The following is a 9334-nucleotide window of genomic DNA, read 5'->3' as shown; positions in this document are numbered from 1 at the left end:
TATTTTCGGCCGAAAAATCGGCCGATTTTCGACCCATCTATGGCCTGCATAAGATATGGTGTGGCCCTAGGGTCAATGTGTGTTTAGAATACTTCCAAAATGCACATACAAAAACACTACATCCAAATGCATGTTGCATTTCTATAGCATGTTAAACAGAAGAAAAATGCACTTACATAATGTTAACATGCGCAAGTAAAAATAGACAAAATCCACATCCTTTTATTCTGGCTTCACATACATGCATTGTGGTCTAACACCGCACTCCTGGGCAAATCACATGCAATTTGTGTGCGTTGCAATTAGAGACAAACATTTTGCACACCTCAAATTGCACCGCATCCGGGCCAAAAATGTGCAGGACCCTTTTTCAGGGTATGCACATGGGTGTGAATAGGCATGCCATCCAATTTGGCAAATCGCAATACGCTTTGTGTACCAATATTGGTGTGTTGGTAACTTCACCTAGAAAGCCGCAGCAGGTGGCATGAAGGGGTTGCGGTTGTGATGCGGTGCAGCGCTTGCACAGAAAACACTGCAAATTTCACATCGCATCTGTGTGACACCAGAATGTGCCAATATGTGGCTTGACAAAGCACAGTGGTCAGTGCAGATTATTTTCAATCCATGTTTTTTTACACTTTTCATTCACTGGTTTAACTCAGGTGATCGTTAATCACAATTATCTCCGGAGATCACATGCAGCCCCTCAACCATCTACACATATCTCTGGAAATCTATACAGATCTCCTTGAAAAAATGTCTCCTCTCTTCTTCGGAAAACAATTGTCCTCCACCTCATAAACAGGGGGACAGAGAAGACTTCTCCTTGATAACTAAAATCAGATGAATTATCTGTGCTTAATAAACATACACCAATACTGCAAATGCATTGTACTGTCCAAGGCATTGCACACTAACGCATTGCACACTAGAAATGTCAAATGCGTTAGTGTGTACAGTGCATGAGTGTAAAATGCGTTAGTGTGTACAGTGCATGAGTGTAAAATGCTTTAGTGCACACTGCAGTGTACAACGCATTGCACACTGTAATACACTGTGCAATGTAATACCGTGTACACCCACACATTGTAGACTGTAATGCACTGTACACTGTCATGCAGGCTGGAGCTACACATTGCACACTGTGATACGCTGTCCACTGTCATGCAGAATCCAGCAACACATTGCACACTGTAATACCATGTACACCAACACATTGTAGACTTCAGAGTAGTTCATGCAATACTTTGGTCTGACTTTTATGCAACTTGAGGGTCGCAAACTTCACTGTTAACCCTCAAAAGTTGCATGAAAGTCGTACCTGAATGTTTTACATGCAACAGTGCATGCAACTTTGCAGATTGAAAACAAGTCACATCCATCCAAAGTTGTGCGACTTTGGAATCGTACAAGTGTAAATGGAGCCTTAGCACACTGCTGAGAGTCTGAATGCATTTTTCCCACCTCCTCCACAGCCTGGAGATCCAATGAGCACAGGAGGGGCAGAGCAGAGTCGAAACTGACAGTCCCAGTTGTCTGCTCAGAGTGGAGGGGAGAACTGAGAGATCAGCGGTGTTTGATCACTCAGTTATCAGGGCAGGGCCGGTGGGGGACAGATGCAACATCGGATAAATGCTGCATCCACCTAGGCGAGTATGTATATTTTGAAATCCCATATTTCTCTTTTAATGTATCCTAGCCTTGTTCCATTATTTCTGAATAGGATTATCTTCCAGCCAGGTTCAGCTATTTAACTCCTAGACGCCAAGCGCATGCAAATATGCAGCCTCTCGGCGCCTGGGCCTTGACGCTGAGTGGCCGCATATTTGCGTACCATTTGAAAATACATATGTGCTGAGAGCGCGCGCCCTGTGTGCTCCCAGCACATATGTACGTGACTCACGGAAAGGTCCCGATCTCCCCTTGCGATCGGGACCTTTTCCAATCATGTGATGGCAAATCACGGCGGTCACAAGACCCTTAAACTCCGCCCCGCCTCCCAGCTTCTGAAATGCTTAAAGGGCAAGAAGGCGCCGGCGCAAAGGGGTTAAGCTCTACCCTAACCAGATGTCAGCCTTAAAGATTGTACCATATTAACTGTTTATGACCATGTAGATGGAAGTGTAATGTTTAACAACGCTCACAGCATCCATCCTCTTAGTGCACATTTTTTTCCTAATTTCCCATTGTGTCACTTTGAAGGTTTCTAGACCCTGATAAAAGGATAGACAACTCTTCATTCACTTAGTGGAGAAAGGCAGTGATCTTACAGAAAATGTCTTCCAAACCACTGCACCACCACATGCTTTCATTTGTTTTACGAAGATATCTTGCTGATCCATGGACCAATTTTTTTGTTTAAAAAAATAAATAAATGGTGAAAGTACACTATATGCCCGTTCAGTGAAACAAATATATTTACTTTAGGTATGTGACTTTTCTCTATAATCCTCTATTGCAGAACTATGTAAAACAATATGATTTTCCCATATTAACCCCTTCACGCCGACGCCTCCCGGCCCTTTAAGAATTTTAGAAGCCGGGAGGCGGGGCGGGTTTAGGGACATGTGACCACTGTGACGCGCTGTTACAGCGGTCACATGATTGGGAAAGTTCCCAATCGAAAGAGATCGGGACCTTTCCGTGAGTACCGGACATGTGTTGGGGAGCGCGCAGGGCGCGCACTCCTGGCACATATGTCCTTTTTTTAATAGAGCGCAAATGTGCGGCCGCTCGGCATCTAGGTCCAGACGCCAGGAGGCCGCACATTTGCGTGTGGTTGGCGTGAAGAGGTTAAGGCCAAATGGGTACGTATACAGTGAAAAAAAAAATTATAAAAAACACAAGCATCATGCAGAGTTAATCAGATTTTTATTGAGCCTCACAATGCTAGGGTGCCTGGCTTACTTTATGAAACCCAGACCAAGCATTCAGAGAAATCACAGGAGCTGCGCTAGTTATATGTTTGTGACTAAAATACAGAAGCCATTGGATAAGCATGACAACCAGAGAACTAGTATTACCAGCAGGGGAGGTGAACAATGACATTCTCTATCCTTAGTGCATTTCTTTAGGAAGAAAGGCTGGTTCACCTAATTAATGGGCAGTTGCTTCATTTATGTGATGTGAACAGCACCCTTGTAAGCTCAGCCCAAATTCCTGCTGGGCAGGGCCATATTAAAACTAATTCAATTACATATACCAACGGTATATAATAATACAGTTTAAATACATAATTGAATTTCATTTATTTTACATATTTGCTTGTAATAACACTTTTAATAACAGAAGGTTAAAATTCAAATCTTGATTTCTCAGTAGACAAGTCATGCTTGGAAGCAATGTGAAACCTACATCAATCTGTAATACACCGATTATAAAATGTATTCATTATAGTTAGGAAAATGATCAGTGCACCTATATATATGCTTCCTTCTTGGGTGCAGCCAAACATGGTATAAGTATTATTATTATACAGGATTTATATAGCGCCAACAATTTGCTCAGCGCTTTACAATATAATGGGAGACAATACATTAACAGTACAAGAGGGATTTGAGGGCCCTGTTCCCTGGAGCTTACAATCTAGGAGGCAGGGGCTAGTGGTACAAAATGTAGTAACTGTGGGGGATGGACTGGTTGGAAGAGCAGAAGATTCCAGTATTAGCTGAGGGCAGGATAGGCTTCCCTGAAGAGAGAGGTTTTCAGAGATCGCCTAAAAGTGAGCAGAGTAGGCGATAGTCTGCTAAATTGGGGTAGAGAGTTCCAGAGGATGGGGGAAGCTCTAGAGAAGTCCTGGAGACGAGCATGGGAGAAGGAGACAAGGGAGCTAGAGAGTAGGAGGTCTTGCAAGGAGCGGAGAGTACGGTTTGGGTGATATTTAGAGACAAGATCGGTGATGTCATTTGGGGCAGTGTTATAAATGGCTTTATACGTTATTGTTAGTGTTTTGAATTTTATCCGTTGGGCAACGGGAAGCCAGTGGAGGGATTCGCAGAGAGGGGTGGCAGATACAGAATGGTTAGTAAGGTGGAGGAGTCTGGCAGCAGCATTCATGATAGACTGAAGAGGGGATAGCCTGCGATGAGGTCGGCCAATAAGGAGGGAGTTACAATAGTCAAGGCGAGATATAACCAGGGAGTGAATAAGTTGCTTAGTGGTTTCTGAGGTTAGGAACGGTCATATCTTGGAGATGTTGCGGAGGTGAAGTCTGCAAGATTAGGACAGTGATTGGATTTGGGGCTAAAAGGACAGGTGGGAGTCTAGGATTACACCTAGTACCCTGGCATGAGGGGAGGGAATGATGATTGTGTTATTGATCTTGATGGAGAAGTCAGGGGAGGGGGCAAGGGCTGGGGGGAATACTAAGAGCTCAGTTTTGGAAAGATTGAGTTTGAGGAAGTGGAGTGACATCCATGCCGATATGTCACTTAGTAGGTTAGTAATGCGAGTGGAGACTGAAGGGGTGAGGTGAGGGGTTGAAAGATAGATTTGTGTGTCATCAGCATAGAGATGATACTTAAAGCCGTGGGAGTTTATCAAGTGACCAAGGGAGGAGGTGTAGATGGAGAAGAGAAGGGGTCCAAGGACAGAACCTTGAGGGACCCCTACAGAAAGAGGGAGTGAAGAGGAGGATGCAGCATTATAGGTAACACTGAAGGAGCGCTGCGATAGGTAGGAGGAGAACCAGGAGAGAGCGGAGTCTCTGAGGCCAAGAGAGTTTTTTGAGGAGGAGGGGATGGTCAACCATATCAAAAGCCGCAGAGAGGTCAAGTAGTAAGAGTACGGAGTAGTGGCCATTGGTTTTAGCAGTTAGTAGATCATTAGTGAGTTTTAGTAGGGCAGTTTCAGTGGAGTATAGAGAGCGAAAGCCATACTGTAAAGGGTCAAGAAGGTTGTTGTCGGTGAGGAGGGAGCTTAGGCGATTGTAGACTAAGCGTTCTAGGAGTTTAGAGGTAAATGGCTGCAGGGAGATGGGTCTTAAGTTGTTCAGGTTGGTGGGGTCCAGGGAGGGCTCTTTAAGTATGGGAGCGATGTGCGCATGCTTTAGAGGGGAGGGGAAGGCACCAGTAGAGAGGAAAAGATTGAAGATGTGAGTGAGGGAGCATAGGACGGAAGAAGAGGGTGACCGTAGTAGTTGTGAGAGGACAGGATCCAGGGGGCAGGCAGTGAGACGGGCTTCTGAGAAAACCTTAGTGACCTCTTTGGTAGTAGCAAGGTCAAAAGAGGAAAGTGATAAGGGAGGTTTAGTATAAGGTATGCTAAGCAGGATGGATGTCTGTGCAGTGGCGATGCCCCTACGAATTGCGTCAATCTTGTTTTTGAAATGATTTGCAATCTCGTGAGCAGTGAGTGAGGAACTGGGTGGAGGTGAAGAAAGCAGACAGTTAAAAGTAGAGAAGAGACGACGAGGACTGGATGAGAAGGTATTAATAAGAGTGACAAAGTACACTTGTTTGGCAGCATGAAGGGAGGAATTGTATGTCCTGCTTGTTCCTGTACGATTCCTCCGTTACCGACCCAGCTTGTTCCTGACCCAACTTCGATTACTCTCCTGATACTGGTTCCTGACTTCAGCTCTGCTCCTGACCTTGGCTTTTCCTTCTGATTCTGTACCGTGCTGCCCGACTTTTGATGACCCTGGCTATTCCATGACTCTGCTCCTGTCTCTTGTCCTCACTACCTGCCTTGCTCTGCTGCACGCCTGGCAATCTACAAAATCTGCTCTGCCTACTACTACAGTGCCCAAATCAAAGGATCATCAGCCTTCCAAGGTCATCATGTGCAAGAGCTGCAAACAACAACCACTGGCGCTCTTTTCCCCCTGGTCCCTATACTCCCTCTGTTCCAACTTCAGTGGGGTCAGGGCTAGTGACACAAGTGAGGCCGAACTCGTCAATTCAGTCTCCCATCAGGTACGTGAAAGACATGGATTACTGGAACCATGTACTGTGGTCTGATGAGACCAAGATAAACGTATTTTGGTTCAGATGGTGTCAAGCGTGTGTGGCGGCAACCAGGTGAGGAGTACAAAGACTATTGGGTTTATTTACTAAAGCTGGAGAGTCCAAAATCAGACTCCCTTCTGCATAGAAACCAATCAGCTTCTAACCTCAGCTTGTTCAATGAAGCTTTGGCAATGAAACCTGGAAGTTGATTGGTTTCTATGCAGAAGGGAGTCTGATTTTGGACTCTCCAGCTTTAGTAAATAAACCCCTATGTGTCTTGCCTACAGTCAAGCATGGTGATGGGAGTGTCATGTTCCGGGGCTGCAGGAGTGCTGCCGGCACTGGGGAGCTACAGTTCATTGAGGGAACCATGAATGCCAACATGTACTGTGACATAATGAAGCAGAGCATGATCCCCTCCCTTCGGAGACTCAGACGCAGGGCAGTATTCCAACATGATAACGAATCCAAACACACCTCCAAGACGACCACTGCCTTGCTAAAGAAGCTGAGGGTAAAGGTGATGGACTGGCCAAGCATGTCTCCAGACCTAAACCCTATTGAGCATCCTCAAACAGAAGGTGGAGGACCGCAATATCTCTAATATCCACCAGCTCCGTGATGTCATCATGGAGGAGTGGAAGAGGACTCCAGTGGCAACCTGTGAAGCTTTGGTGAACTCCATGCCCAAGAGGGTTAAGGCAGTGCTGGAAAATAATGGTGGCCACACAAAATATTGACACTTTGGGCCCAATGTGGACATTTTCACTTAGGGGTGGACTCACTTTTGTTGCCAGCGGTTTAGACATTAATGGCTGTGTGTTGAGTTATTTTGAGGGGACAGCAAATTTACACTGTTATGCAAGCTGTACACTCACTACTTTACATTGTAGCAAAGTGTCATTTCTTCAGTGTTGTCACATGAAAAGATAGAATAAAATAGTGACAAAAATGTGAGGGGTGTACTCACTTCTGTGAAATACTGTAGATCTATAATCAGACCAAAAAAAAACACATGCAGACTTGATGGACCACTTGGTTTTTTTTTATTGCCATCACTTTTCTGCTCCCTCCTACCATTCACAGTGGTTTTGCTCATCACAAGTGGACATACTAGCTGGTGGAAGGTAGTGGTGCAAATACTAGTCAAGACCTGTTGCAGCTGGGGAGTGTTAAAGCAACAGTGTTACACATTTGAGCAGTCACACATCTTATTTCATTGCAATTCTATGGGTCATCTTAGCCTCAAAATGATTCACTGGATGCCACCTGTTTTAGCCTATAAAGTATTTGCCTCAATAAATATCAATTAATTGATTTAATAAAGGCAAAGAGGTTGCTCACTTTGCAAGGGCCTTAATGGAGGTGAAGCCTTGCTCACTTCCATCATTTACTCTCTTGCAAGCATAAATATGGTTTTGTTTTTCATGATTGTGCTTGGGTATTATTTGCAAAATGAACTATATATATTTATATTCTGTATGTCACTTAAAATTTGATCAGCATAAAAAAGTAATGTCAGGAAACACATTGTAGTTTCTCCAAGTAAGAACCCAACATTTTGTAAGGAGATAAAATCAATGCAGCAACCAACCTCCATAACACAATGCTAATAGCCCAGCACTTCTGTCGCCAGTCCCAACCTGTCTATTACAAAAAGACACATATCCCTTTTACAAACAAATATCTGAAAAGTGTGGCTTGCATTTGTATTCAGCCCCCTTTACTCTGACACCGCTAACTAAAATCTAATGGAACCAATTGCCTTCAGAAGTCACCTAATTAGTAAATAGAGTCCACTTGTGTGTAATTTAATCTCAGTATAAATACAGCTGTTCTGTGAAGCCCTCAGAGGTTTGTTAGAGAACATTAGTGAACAAACAGCATCATGAAGGCCAAAGGAACACACCAGACAGGTCAGGGATAAACTTGTAGAGAAGTTTAAAGGGTTAGGTTACAAAAAAAAATATCCCAAGCTTTGAACATCTCATGGAGCACTGTTCAATCCATCATCCGAAAATAGAAAGAGTATGGCACAACTGCAAACCTACCAAGACATGGCTGTCCACCTAAATTGACAGGCCTGACAAGGAGAGAATCAGAGAAGCAGTCAGAGGCCCATGGTAACTATGGAGGAGCTATAGAGATCCACAGCTCAGGTGGGAGAATCTGTCCACAGGACAACTATTAGTCGTGCATTACACAAATCTGGCCTTTATGGAAGAGTGGCAAGACGAAAGCCATTGTTGAAAGAAAGCCATATGAATTCCTGTTTGCAATTTGCGAAAAGCCATGTGGGGGACACAGCAAATGTGGAAGAAGGTGCTCTGGTCAGATGAGATCAAAATCTGGCCTAAAAGCAATACGCTATGTATGGCAGAAAATTAACACCACACATCACCCTGAACACACCATCCCCACCGTGAAATATGGTGGTGGCAGCATCAGGTTGTGGGGATGCTTTTCTTCAGCAGGGACAGGGAAGCTGGTCAGAGTTGATGGGAAGATGGATGGAGCCAAATACAGGGCAATCTTAGAAGAAAATCTGTTAAGAGTCTGCAAAATACTTGAGACTGGGGTGGAGGTTCACCTTCCAGCTTGATCCTAAACATACAGCCAGAGCTACAATGGAATGGTTTAGATCAAAGCATATTCATGTGTTAGAATGGCCCAGTCAAAGTCCAGACCTAAATCCAATGGAGAATCTGTGGCAAGACTTGAAAATTACTGTTCCCAGATGCTCTTCATCCAATCTGACAAAGCTTGAGCTATTGTGCAAAGAATGAGCAAAAATGTTCCTCTCTAGATGTGCAAAGCTGGCAGAAACATCCCCAAAAAGACTTTCAGCTGAAATTGCAGAGAAAGGGGGTCCTACAAAGTATTGACTCGGGGGCTGGATACAAATGCACACCACACTTTTCACATATTTGTAAACAAATTTGAAAACCATTTCTCATTTTCCTTCCACTTCAAAATTATGTGCCACTTTGTGTTGGGCTATCACATAAAAACCCAATAAAATACACTTACGTTTTTGGTTGTAACATAACAAAATGTGGAAAATTTCAAGGGGTATGAATAGTTTTTCAAGGCACTGTTTGAGGGTGGAGAGCCTACTGCAAAGTCACCTCTTCCTGGAGAGATTGATAGAGTCTGAAGTTACCCAGCGCATTGGCAGATATGATAGAGAATATGCTGTCATACTCACTTTTGTACCTCATCGCATGTGGAAAAAGTAGGGGATCATAGCATCCATTGGGGAAGCCTGCTCTGCAGCAATGGGTGGAATGAACTTTAAAGGACAGAGAAGCTACTGCTCATGTGCTCAATGATGATTTACATCTATAGGCTATGAAAATAAAATAGTAGATAGACCTGTTTCT

This window comes from Staurois parvus, unplaced genomic scaffold (genome assembly GCF_062004578.1).
Source record: "Staurois parvus isolate SC_StPar_1 unplaced genomic scaffold, SC_StPar_1.0 ptg000207l, whole genome shotgun sequence".
In the NCBI taxonomy this organism is placed as follows: Eukaryota; Metazoa; Chordata; class Amphibia; order Anura; family Ranidae; genus Staurois; species Staurois parvus.
The sequence above is the reverse complement of the archived record's forward strand: the minus strand, read 5'-3'. Positions refer to the sequence as shown.